The sequence below is a fragment of the Staurois parvus genome, unplaced genomic scaffold, assembly GCF_062004578.1.
Source record: "Staurois parvus isolate SC_StPar_1 unplaced genomic scaffold, SC_StPar_1.0 ptg003220l, whole genome shotgun sequence".
Classification (NCBI taxonomy): domain Eukaryota; kingdom Metazoa; phylum Chordata; class Amphibia; order Anura; family Ranidae; genus Staurois; species Staurois parvus.
This window is the reverse complement of record NW_028321016.1, coordinates 18,411-32,822: the sequence shown is the minus strand read 5'-3', so window position 1 is coordinate 32,822 and position 14,412 is coordinate 18,411. Positions and strand designations below refer to the sequence as shown.

The 14,412-nt window shown below is 54.5% G+C and overlaps 1 protein-coding gene across 4 annotated transcripts in view; it reads right to left on the bottom strand.

The window, feature by feature from the left end:
* LOC149428472 (vitamin D3 hydroxylase-associated protein-like) overlaps positions 1–9,711 on the bottom strand; it is a 57,945-nt gene extending 48,234 nt beyond the window's left edge. For 2 of the 4 annotated variants that reach the window (XM_089667371.1, XM_089667370.1), the window contains exon 1: positions 6,714–6,875. The gene's annotated coding sequence lies outside the window, so the exon portion shown is untranslated. Of the gene's footprint in view, positions 1–6,713; positions 6,876–9,687 lie in introns of those variants that run through there. The other 2 variants (XM_089667369.1, XM_089667368.1) reach the window with 2 other exon arrangements.
* Between the last annotated feature and the right edge of the window lie 4,701 nt (positions 9,712–14,412).

Here is a 14,412-nt window from a genome sequence, read left to right as displayed (position 1 = left end):
CCTGGAATACACAGAGGAACCCAACCCTACACTGCACTCACCTGGAAAACACAGAGGAACCCAACCCCACACTGCACTCACCTGGAATACACAGAGGAATCCAACCCTACACTGCACTCACCTGGAATACACCGAGGAACCCAACCCTACACTGCACTCACCTGGAATACACAGAGGAACCCAACCCCACACTGCACTCACCTGGAAAACACAGAGGAACCCAACCCTACACTGCACTCACCTGGAATACACAGAGGAATCCAATCCTACACTGCACTCACCTGGAATACACAGAGGAATGCAAACCCACAATGCACTCACCTGGAATACACAGAGGAACCCAACCCCACACTGCACTCACCTGGAATACACAGAGGAATCCAACCTCACACTGCACTCACCTGGAATACACAGAGGAATCCAACCCTACACTGCACTCACCTGGAAAACACAGAGGAACCCAACCCTACACTGCACTCACCTGGAATACACAGAGGAATCCAATCCTACACTGCACTCACCTGGAATACACAGAGGAATGCAAACCCACAATGCACTCACCTGGAATACACAGAGGAACCCAACCCTACACTGCACTCACCTGGAATACACAGAGGAACCCAACCCTACACTGCACTCACCTGGAATACACAGAGGAACCCAAACCCACACTGCACTCACCTGGAATACACAGAGGAATCCAACCCCACACTGCACTCACCTGGAATACACAGAGGAACCCAACCCCACACTGCACTCACCTGGAATACACAGAGGAATCCAACCTCACACTGCACTCACCTGGAATACACAGAGGAATCCAACCCTACACTGCACTCACCTGGAAAACACCGAGGAACCCAACCCTACACTGCACTCACCTGGAATACACAGAGGAATCCAACCCTACACTGCACTCACCTGGAATACAACGAGGAACCCAACCCTACACTGAACTCACCTGGAATACACAGAGGAATCCAACCCTACACTGCACTCACCTGGAAAACACCGAGGAACCCAACCCTACACTGCACTCACCTGGAATACACAGAGGAATCCAACCCTACACTGCACTCACCTGGAATACAACGAGGAACCCAACCCTACACTGCACTCACCTGGAATACACAGAGGAACCCAACCCCACACTGCACTCACCTGGAATACACAGAGGAACCCAACCCCACACTGCACTCACCTGGAATACACCGAGGAACCCAACCCCACACTGCACTCACCTGGAATACACAGAGGAATCCAACCCCACACCGCACTCACCTGGAATACACAGAGGAATCCAACCCCACACCGCACTCACCTGGAATACACCAAGGAACCCAACCCCACACTGCGCTCACCTGGAATACACCGAGGAACCCAACCCTACACTGCACTCACCTGGAATACACAGAGGAACTCAACCCCACACTGCACTCACCTGGAATACACAGAGGAATCCAACCCTACACTGCACTCACCTTGGATGTCATTGAGCAACCTCTTACATCACACTCACCTGGAATACCCTGAAGAAACCAACCCCACACTGCACTCACCTGGAATATATAGAGGAACCCAACCCCACACTGCACTCACCTGGAATACACCGAGGAACCCAACCCTACACTGCACTCACCTGGAATACACAGAGGAACCCAACTCTACACTGCACTCACCTGGAATACACAGAGGAATCCAACCCTACACTGCACTCACCTGGAATACACAGAGGAACCCAACCCCACACTGCACTCACCTGGAATACACAGAGGAATCCAACCCCACACTGCACTCACCTGGAATACACTGAGGAATCCAACCCTACACTGCACTCACCTGGAATACACCGAGGAACCCAACCCCACACTGCACTCACCTGGAATACACCAAGGAACCCAACCCTACACTGCACTCACCTGGAATACACAGAGGAACCCAACCCTACACTGCACTCACCTGGAATACACAGAGGAACCCAACCCTACACTGCACTCACCTGGAATACACCAAGGAACCCAACCCCACACTGCACTCACCTGGAATACACCGAGGAACCCAACCCTACACTGCACTCACCTGGAATACACCGAGGAATCCAAACCTACACTGCACTCACCTGGAATACACCGAGGAACCCAACCCTACACTGCACTCACCTGGAATACACAGAGGAACCCAACCCTACACTGCACTCACCTGGAATACACAGAGGAACCCAACCCTACACTGCACTCACCTGGAATACACCAAGGAACCCAACCCCACACTGCACTCACCTGGAATACACCAAGGAACCCAACCCTACACTGCACTCACCTGGAATACACCGAGGAATCCAACCCTACACTGCACTCACCTGGAATACACCGAGGAATCCAACCCCACACTGCACTCACCTGGAATACACCGAGGAACCCAACCCCACACTGCGCTCACCTGGAATACACCGAGGAACCCAACCCTACACTGCACTCACCTGGAATACACCAAGGAACCAAACTCTACACTGCACTCACCTGGAATACACCAAGGAACCCAACCCTACACTGCACTCACCTGGAATACACAGAGGAACTCAACCCCACACTGCACTCACCTGGAATACACAGAGGAATCCAACCCTACACTGCACTCACCTTGGATGTCATTGAGCAACCTCTTACATCACACTCACCTGGAATACCCTGAAGAACCCAACCCCACACTGCACTCACCTGGAATATATAGAGGAACCCAACCCCACACTGCACTCACCTGGAATACACCGAGGAACCCAACCCTACACTGCACTCACCTGGAATACACAGAGGAACCCAACTCTACACTGCACTCACCTGGAATACACAGAGGAATCCAACCCTACACTGCACTCACCTTGAATACACAGAGGAACCCAACCCCACACTGCACTCACCTGGAATACACAGAGGAATCCAACCCCACACTGCACTCACCTGGAATACACTGAGGAATCCAACCCTACACTGCACTCACCTGGAATACACCGAGGAACCCAACCCCACACTGCACTCACCTGGAATACACCAAGGAACCCAACCCTACACTGCACTCACCTGGAATACACAGAGGAACCCAACCCTACACTGCACTCACCTGGAATACACAGAGGAACCCAACCCTACACTGCACTCACCTGGAATACACAGAGGAACCCAACCCTACACTGCACTCACCTGGAATACACAGAGGAACCCAACCCTACACTGCACTCACCTGGAATACACAGAGGAACCCAACCCTACACTGCACTCACCTGGAATACACCGAGGAACCCAACCCCACACTGCACTCACCTGGAATACACCGAGGAACCCAACCCTACACTGCACTCACCTGGAATACACCGAGGAATCCAAACCTACACTGCACTCACCTGGAATACACCGAGGAACCCAACCCTACACTGCACTCACCTGGAATACACAGAGGAACCCAACCCTACACTGCACTCACCTGGAATACACAGAGGAACCCAACCCTACACTGCACTCACCTGGAATACACAGAGGAACCCAACCCTACACTGCACTCACCTGGAATACACCAAGGAACCCAACCCCACACTGCACTCACCTGGAATACACCAAGGAACCCAACCCTACACTGCACTCACCTGGAATACACCGAGGAATCCAACCCCACACTGCACTCACCTGGAATACACAGAGGAATCCAACCCTACACTGCACTCACCTGGAATACACCGAGGAACCCAACCCCACACCGCACTCACCTGGAATACACCGAGGAACCCAACCCTACACTGCACTCACCTGGAATACACCAAGGAACCCAACCCCACACTGCGCTCACCTGGAATACACCGAGGAACCCAACCCCACACTGCGCTCACCTGGAATACACCAAGGAACCAAACTCTACACTGCACTCACCTGGAATACCCTGAAGAACCAAACCCCACACCGCACTCACCTGGAATACACAGAGGAACCCAACCCCACACTGCACTCACCTGGAATACACAGAGGAACCCAACCCTACACTGCACTCACCTGGAATACACAGAGGAATCCAACCCCACACTGCACTCACCTGGAATACACCGAGGAATCCAACCCCACACTGCGCTCACCTAGAATACACCGAGGAACCCAATCCTACACTGCACTCACCTGGAATACACCAAGGAACCAAACTCTACACTGCACTCACCTGGAATACACAGAGGAACCCAACCCTACACTGCACTCACCTGGAATACACAGAGGAACCCAACCCTACACTGCACGCACCTGGAATACACAGAGGAATCCAACCCTACACTGCACTCACCTTGGATGACATTGAGCAACCTCTTACATCACACTCACCTGGAATACCCTGAAGAACCCAACCCCACACTGCACTCACCTGGAATATATAGAGGAACCCAACCCTACACTGCACTCACCTGGAATACACAGAGGAACCCAAACCTACACTGCACTCACCTGGAATACACCAAGGAATTCAACCCCACACTGCGCTCACCTGGCATACACCGAGGAATCCAACCCCACACTGCCCTCACCTGGAATACACCAAGGAACCAAACTCTACACTGCACTCACCTGGAATACACAGAGGAACCCAACCCTACACTGCACTCACCTGGAATACACAGAGGAACCCAACCCCACACTGCACTCACCTGGAATACACAGAGGAACCCAACCCTACACTGCACTCACCTGGAAAACACAGAGGAACCCAACCCCACACTGCACTCACCTGGAATACACAGAGGAACCCAACCCCACACTGCACTCACCTGGAAAACACAGAGGAACCCAACCCTACACTGCACTCACCTGGAATACACCGAGGAACCCAACCCCACACTTCACTCACCTGGAAAACACAGAGGAACCCAACCCTACACTGCACTCACCTGGAATACACAGAGGAATCCAACCCTACACTGCACTCACCTGGAATACAATGAGGAATCCAACCCTACACTGCACTCACCTGGAATACACCGAGGAGCCAAACCCCACACTGCACTCACCTGGAATACACAGAGGAACCCAACCCCACACTGCACTCACCTGGAATACACAGAGGAACCCAACCCCACACTGCACTCACCTGGAATACACCGAGGAACCCAACCCCACACTGCACTCACCTGGAATACACCGAGGAATCCAACCCCACACTGCGCTCACCTGGAATACACCGAGGAACCCAATCCTACACTGCACTCACCTGGAATACACCAAGGAACCAAACTCTACACTGCACTCACCTGGAATACACAGAGGAACCCAACCCTACACTGCACTCACCTGGAATACACAGAGGAACCCAACCCCACACTGCACTCACCTGGAATACACAGAGGAACCCAACCCTACACTGCACTCACCTGGAAAACACAGAGGAACCCAAACCCACACTGCACTCACCTGGAATACACAGAGGAACCCAACCCCACACTGCACTCACCTGGAATACACAGAGGAACCCAACCCTACACTGCAGTCACCTGGAATACACAGAGGAATCCAACCCTACACTGCACTCACCTTGGATGACATTGAGCAACCTCTTACATCACACTCACCTGGAATACCCTGAAGAACCCAACCCTACACTGCACTCACCTGGAATACACAGAGGAACCCAACCCTACACTGCACTCACCTGGAATACACCAAGGAACCCAACCCCACACTGCGCTCACCTGGAATACACCAAGGAACCAAACTCTACACTGCACTCACCTGGAATACACAGAGGAACCCAACCCTACACTGCACTCACCTGGAATACACAGAGGAACCCAACCCTACACTGCACTCACCTGGAATACACAGAGGAACCCAACCCCACACTGCGCTCACCTGGAAAACACAGAGGAACCCAACCCTACACTGCACTCACCTAGAATACACAGAGGAACCCAACCCTACACTGCACTCACCTGGAATATATAGAGGAACCCAACTTCACACCGCACTCACCTGGAATACACAGAGGAACCCAACCCTACACTGCACTCACCTAGAATACACAGAGAAACTCAACCCCACACTGCACTCACCTGGAAAACACAGAGGAACCCAACCCTACACTGCACTCACCTAGAATACAGAGAGGAACCCAACCCCACACTGCACTCACCTGGAAAACACAGAGGAACCCAACCCTACACTGCACTCACCTGGAAAACACAGAGGAACCCAACCCTACACTGCACTCACCTGGAAAACACAGAGGAACCCAACCTTACACTGCACTCACCTGGAATACACAGAGGAATCCAACCCTACACTGCACTCACCTGGAATACACAGAGGAATCCAACCCCACACTGCACTCACCTGGAATACACAGAGGAACCCAACCCCACACTGCACTCACCTGGAATACACAGAGGAATCCAACCCCACACTGCACTCACCTGGAATACACAGAGGAATCCAACCCTACACTGCACTCACCTGGAAAACACTGAGGAATCCAACCCTACACTGCACTCACCTGGAATACACAGAGGAATCCAACCCCACACTGCACTCACCTGGAATACACCGAGGAACCCAACCCTACACTGCACTCACCTGGAATACACAGAGGAACCCAACCCCACACTGCACTCACCTGGAATACACCGAGGAACCCAACCCTACACTGCACTCACCTGGAATACACAGAGGAACCCAACCCCACACTGCACTCACCTGGAATACACCGATCACCCAACACTGCCGAGAGACTGGCTGCTTAGTAATGCTGATCTTTGTGGCGTTGGGTCGATATGAGAGATCTGCTGATAACATCAATGTTATAAAGTGATTAATTCTCTCAGAGAGCCAATCCCAACGTGTCCTCAGGTGTACTACCTGTCTGATCTCACCTGGGTGGAGCTTGGCTGAGTCTCTCCATTCCAGAGCTGGAGGCAGGATGGGCAACATTGGGGGAAGTCCTAATGTAACAAGAACCTATTACAGCGTCTTTATGACTACCATAGGGGCCCCCTATCACATAAGGGCCACCTGTCACATAAGGGCCACCTGTCACATAAGGGCCACCTGTCACATAGGGGCCACCTGTCACATAGGGGCCACCTGTCACATAGGGGCCACCTGTCACATAGGGGCAACCTGTCACATAGGGGCAACCTGTCACATAAGGGCCACCTGTCACATAGGAGTCACCTGTCACATAAGGGCCACCTGTCACATAAGGGCCACCTGTCACATAAGGGCCACATGTCTCATAAGGGCCACCTGTCACATAGGGCCACCTGTCACATAGGGCCACCTGTCACATAAGGGCCACCTGTCACATAAGGGCCACTTGTCACATAAGATCCACCTGTCACATAGGGCCACATGTCACATAGGGCCACCTGTCACATAAGGGCCACATATCACATAGGGGCCACATATATGAACATTCATTGTGACTCCATCATAACCAGAGTCTCGTATAGAGGGATGACCACAGTAGGCCACCAATGCAGGGTCCAAGACTCTCCAACCAGGACCCAGTCCACCATCTATGAGCAGCACATGTGGCTCCTCCCAATATTAGTGTGAGGCCATGGTGGCCAATCACATCCATTGGGGGGTCACTGCCCTTATTAGCCACAAATAATACTAGAATGTGGACAATGAAGCAGAGGCTCGCAGTGAGACGTGGCCCTATGTGATAGGTGGCCCCTATGTGGACAATGAAGTAGAGGCTCGCAGTGAGACGTGGCCCTATGTGATGGGTGGCCCCTATGTGGACAATGAAGTAGAGGCTCGCAGTGAGACGTGGCCCTATGTGATGGGTGGCCCCTATGTGGACAATGAAGTAGAGGCTCGCAGTGGGATGAGGAAGCCAGTTGGTCTGTTCTCTGAGTGTGATCACAGATTGTATGAAAGGAAACATCCAACGTCAATGGACATCGATCGGCAGCAGTGCGATCGACATTCCACTGATGGCCTGATGATGATGGAGCTTGAAGGCTAAGAAGCCAACATGGCGAGACCAGATCAGTCCCGGGGCCGGCATGGCGAGACCACATCAGTCCCGGGGCCGGCATGGCGAGACCACATCAGTCCCGGGGCCGGCATGGCGAGACCACATCAGTCCCGGGGCCGGCATGGCGAGACCACATCAGTCCCGGGGCCGGCATGGCGAGACCACATCAGTCCCGGGGCCGGCATGGCGAGACCACATCAGTCCCGGGGCCGGCATGGCGAGACCACATCAGTCCCGGGGCCGGCATGGCGAGACCACATCAGTCCCGGGGCCGGCATGGCGAGACCACATCAGTCCCGGGGCCGGCATGGCGAGACCACATCAGTCCCGGGGCCGGCATGGCGAGACCACATCAGTCCCGGGGCCGGCCTGGCGAGACCACATCAGTCCCGGGGCCGGCATGGCGAGACCACATCAGTCCCGGGGCCGGCCTGGCGAGACCACATCAGTCCCGGGGCCGGCATGGCGAGACCACATCAGTCCCGGGGCCGGCATGGCGAGACCACATCAGTCCCGGGGCCGGCATGGCGAGACCACATCAGTCCCGGGGCCGGCATGGCGAGACCACATCAGTCCCGGGGCCGGCATGGCGAGACCACATCAGTCCCGGGGCCGGCATGGCGAGACCACATCAGTCCCGGGGCCGGCATGGCGAGACCACATCAGTCCCGGGGCCGGCATGGCGAGACCAGACTGATCACACACAGCTATGTTGCCGCTCACCATCCGGTCACACACAGCGATTGCAGCTCACCATCCGGTCACACACAGCGATTGCAGCTCACCATCCGTTCACACACAGCGATTGCAGCTCACCATCCGGTCACACACAGCGATTGCAGCTCACCATCCGGTCACACACAGCTATGTTGCAGCTCACCATCCGGTCACACACAGCGATTGCAGCTCACCATCCGGTCACACACAGCTATGTTGCAGCTCACCATCCGGTCACACACAGCGATTGCGGCTCACCATCCGGTCACACACAGCTATGTTGCGGCTCACCATCCGGTCACACACAGCTATGTTGCACCTCACCATCCGGTCACACACAGCTATGTTGCGGCTCACCATCCGGTCACACACAGCTATGTTGCGGCTCACCATCCGGTCACACACAGCTATGTTGCAGCTCACCATCCGGTCACACACAGCGATTGCAGCTCACCATCCGGTCCCACACAGCTATGTTGCAGCTCACCATCCGGTCACACACAGCGATTGCAGCTCACCATCCGGTCCCACACAGCTATGTTGCAGCTCACCATCCGGTCCCACACAGCTATGTTGCAGCTCACCATCCGGTCCCACACAGCTATGTTGCAGCTCACCATCCGGTCCCACACAGCTATGTTGCAGCTCACCATCCAGTCCCACACAGCTATGTTGCAGCTCACCATCCGGTCACACACAGCGATTGCAGCTCACCATCCGGTCACACACAGCGATTGCAGCTCACCATCCGGTCACACACAGCGATTGCAGCTCACCATCCGGTCACACACAGCGATTGCAGCTCACCATCCGGTCACACACAGCTATGTTGCAGCTCACCATCCGGTCACACACAGCGATTGCAGCTCACCATCCGGTCACACACAGCGATTGCAGCTCACCATCCGGTCACACACAGCGATTGCAGCTCACCATCCGGTCACACACAGCTATGTTGCAGCTCACCATCCGGTCACACACAGCGATTAGTCCCCTCTCTTTTCCTTCACTCGGGTGACTCTGGCAGTTGTCACCTCGGAGCTCAGCAGTCCGGATCCCGCTCAGGCGGATGATATGCAGCGCACTAGACAGCATCTCTCAGGTCTCCCTGAAGGCAATAGGAAGCTGCATCCTGTACAGCTGGAGAATACACGGATCTCCCCTCCTCCAGGCAATCTTTCTCTGGGAAATGCAAATATCTGCTTACAATTCCCACAATGCAGTGCTGCCTGACTCTATGGAACTCTTCCTCCTCAGCAGCGCCCTCCTCTGGCCGGTTCAGGACTGCAGGGCAGCAGACACAGAGCAGCTGCAGCCAGTGTTTCTCCATTCCCAGTCATTGGTTCCTCCCACGCAGACTACTGGATTACTTCTGTGTATAAAAGGGGCTTCCTGCTTGCCTCCCCCACTCCAGCCCTGCTAGAACACAACCCTCCGCCATCTTGTGCCCTGCTCCTTGCCATGGGCCCCCTCTCCTGGCCATAGACCTTCCTATCCGCACAATAAATGACTTCACAGGCGTTGTTCAGGGAATGGCATCCAAGTCACAGAAGGACATACAATCCAGAGTCACCTGACATACACAGTCAATCGCAAACAGTGGTCGGGCCGCAGTAGTTTCAGGTGAAAGCACATGCAGCACCTTACAGCCTCTCGTCTGGCCAGGGTCATAAGTACTCATGGTTCTCTGTAGACACCTCTTGGTGGGTACATGTCTCCTGGGGCCCCTCCATGGAAGCTCAGGGATCTCCAGCCTAAAAGGCATTTTGCAGTCAGGCTAGCAGGGGACAGAATGACTCCAGCTGGCTCCTCCTACATACAGGCGCACTCCTCCCACCCTGTCCAGGGCCCATTCTCACAGATGGGGGGTGTATGGCTCCCATGGCCCCCTCCTTACCTGGCCTATCTATGGGTGCTGACATCACTTTGTGGGAGGGCTCTACCTGAAAGGGCCCAACACCCAGTGTCACTATTCTGGCACAGAGCCTCCTAGTGGCAAAGTGGTTCATTGCACATCGACTTGGCTGCCATTGTTGTGGAGGTCAATGGGTTGAGTGTTGGGCCCTGACAGATCCCAGGTAAGTCAGGGGGGCCACAGACACAGTACACTAGGGACACAACTGAGGAGGGGTCCACTATTGAGGGGCCACCCTGGTCTTCATGTCTGAAGACTGAGAAGATGAGTCTCTGATGTTCCTTGGAAGAGAGTTCCAGAGTTTCGGGACGAAGCAGGAGAAGGCTCCGCCTCCCATCCAGTGTAGGTGAGTTGGGGGGACTCAGAAGACCAGAATTTGAGGAGCGGAGGTTGGGAGGGGGGAAGAAGGCAGATATTGGGGTGCCAAACCATGAAGAGCCCTATAGGTGAGCAGGAGGATCTTCCCTCCCGGCCCTCTGCTAAGCCACCACAACCAGGTCCAACCTGTAGGACGTCTACAAAGTGAGTCCTTTGACCCATTTTCTGCCCCATATTGCTGCCCTTGCCTGGATTTCTGCCCCCTTCATGTTCCCAGGATGCACCATGCTCTTATTCTGCCCCCCTTCTGTGTGCAGAGACACCCCAATAAACACCCCACATGTCGGGTCTCATACTCTCCCTGGGCTCCTGGTTCCTCCAGGGGGCAGAAGACAAATGGCCTAGAGGGGCAGGCAGCCTGGATCCGGGAGTCAGATCTCCACACATCAGATGTACTGAGGAGGGAGCGGCTCCGGGTGTGGCACAATCAGCCTACAGGAGGAATACGGGCCAAGGCTTGTGCTGTCCCAGCTCCCCACCACCTCCGATCCAGCCAGAGGCTCGGCACACCCAGCAGATTATCACATTTCACGTTTTATTGGTTTTCTCAGCTCGGGGAGAAGAAATGAACGCAACTTCTGCTGGTAGGAATCACGTCAGATCTGTCCATTTCAGGCCGAACACACCAATTCACAGCTGGGGACCAGATTACCGATTTGTAGGTCCACACACACGTTTACACCCAAAGCAAAGATCGAATTGTACAGATTTCAGTGTTTGTTCACCCTTTACAGACACAGCAGCCACCACGGGCTTTATGAGATACTCTCCACCCGCCATTGGAATTCTGACCTTCAGGAAATGTTGGCATCCCTTGCAGCCACATCCGGACAGGAAAGTAGCAGAGTGTCAGGACCGGCATCTGAACCCAGGACCTCTGCTGCGTCTGAGGAATGTGGCAGAGTGTCAGGACCGGCATCCGAACCCAGGACCTCTGCTGCGTCTGAGGAATGTGGCAGAGTGTCAGGACCGGCATCCGAACCCAGGACCTCTGCTGCGTCTGAGGAATGTGGCAGAGTGTCAGGACCGGCATCCGAACCCAGGACCGCTGCTGCGTTTCAGGAATGTAGCAGAGTGTCAGGACCGGCATCCGAACCCAGGACCTCTGCTGCGTCTGAGGAGTGTGGCAGAGTGTCAGGACCGGCATCCGAACCCAGGACCTCTGCTGCGTCTCAGGAATGTGGCAGAGTGTCAGGACCGGCATCCGAACCCAGGACCTCTGCTGCGTCTGAGGAATGTGGCAGAGTGTCAGGACCGGCATCCGAACCCAGGACCTCTGCTGCGTCTGAGGAATGTGGCAGAGTGTCAGGACCGGCATCCGAACCCAGGACCTCTGCTGCGTCTGAGGAATGTGGCAGAGTGTCAGGACCGGCATCTGAACCCAGGACCTCTGCTGCGTCTCAGAAATGTAGCAGAGTGTCAGGACCGGCATCCGAACCCAGGACCTCTGCTGCGTCTGAGGAATGTGGCACAGTGTCAGGACCGGCATCCGAACCCAGGACCTCTGCTGCATCTGAGGAAAGTAGCAGAGTGTCAGGACCGGCATCCGAACCCAGGACCTCTGCTGCGTTTCAGGAATGTAGCAGAGTGTCAGGACCGGCATCCGAACCCAGGACCTCTGCTGCGTCTGAGGAATGTGGCAGAGTGTCAGGACCGGCATCCGAACCCAGGACCTCTGCTGCGTCTGAGGAATGTGGCAGAGTGTCAGGACCGGCATCCGAACCCAGGACCTCTGCTGCGTTTCAGGAATGTGGCAGAGTGTAAGGACCGGCATCCGAACCCAGGACCTCTGCTGCATCTCAGAAATGTAGCAGAGTGTCAGGACCGGCATCCGAACCCAGGACCTCTGCTGCGTCTCAGGAAAGTAGCAGAGTGTCAGGACCAGCATCCGAACCCAGGACCTCTGCTGCGTCTCAGAAATGTAGCAGAGTGTCAGGACCGGCATCTGAACCCAGGACCGCTGCTGCGTTTCAGGAATGTGGCAGAGTGTCAGGACCGGCATCCGAACCCAGGACCACTGCTGCGTCTGAGGAATGTGGCAGAGTGTAAGGACCGGCATCCGAACCCAGGACCTCTGCTGCGTCTGAGGAAAGTAGCAGAGTGTCAGGACCGGCATCTGACTAACAAAGGTTCAGCTGCTCATAAACGGCCAGACCGGAGGTACATGTACAAAGGATAAACTTTTAGGGAAGTGCCAAGCTATGTTTATCCTTTGTACATGTACCTCCGGTCTGGCCGTTTATGAGCAGCTGAACCTTTTGTTAGTAAGTTCTTTTTTGATTGCTTTTCGACTTTAATAAACGATATCACACTATTTGGGGCTCTTTATTTCTGGGGATCCTGTAATCCTGAAGGTCCTGGGGCTGAGCTTAGCAAGAACACATCTGCAGTGACATCCCTGGATCCATGATACAGCTCCTCCTGGAACCGATGACATCTAGTGGTCGCCCTATAGATGACACCGCCTTGTTCCAGTGATACAGTGGCTGGATACAGCTCCCCCTGGAACCGATGACATCTAGTGGTCGCCCTATAGATGACACCGCCTTGTTCCAGTGATACAGTGGCTGGATACAGCTCCTCCTGGAACCGATGACATCTAGTGGTCGCCCTATAGATGACACCGCCTTGTTCCAGTGATACAGTGGCTGGATACAGCTCCTCCTGGAACCGATGACATCTAGTGGTCGCCCTATAGATGACACCGCCTTGTTCCAGTGATACAGTGGCTGGATACAGCTCCTCCTGGAACCGATGACATCTAGTGGTCGCCCTATAGATGACACCGCCTTGTTCCAGTGATACAGTGGCTGGATACAGCTCCTCCTGGAACCGATGACATCTAGTGGTCGCCCTATAGATGACACCGCCTTGTTCCAGTGATACAGTGGCTGGATACAGCTCCTCCTGGAACCGATGACATCTAGTGGTCGCCCTATAGATGACACCGCCTTGTTCCAGTGATACAGTGGCTGGATACAGCTCCTCCTGGAACCGATGACATCTAGTGGTCGCCCTATAGATGACACCGCCTTGTTCCAGTGATACAGTGGCTGGATACAGCTCCCCCTGGAACCGATGACATCTAGTGGTCGCCCTATAGATGACACCGCCTTGTTCCAGTGATACAGTGGCTGGATACAGCTCCCCCTGGAACCGATGACATCTAGTGGTCGCCCTATAGATGACACCGCCTTGTTCCAGTGATACAGTGGCTGGATACAGCTCCCCCTGGAACCGATGACATCTAGTGGTCGCCCTATAGATGACACCGCCTTGTTCCAGTGATACAGTGGCTGGATACAGCTCCTCCTGGAACCGATGACATCTAGTGGTCGCCCTATAGATGACACCGCCTTGTTCCAGTGATACAGTGGCTGGATACAGCTCCTCCTGGA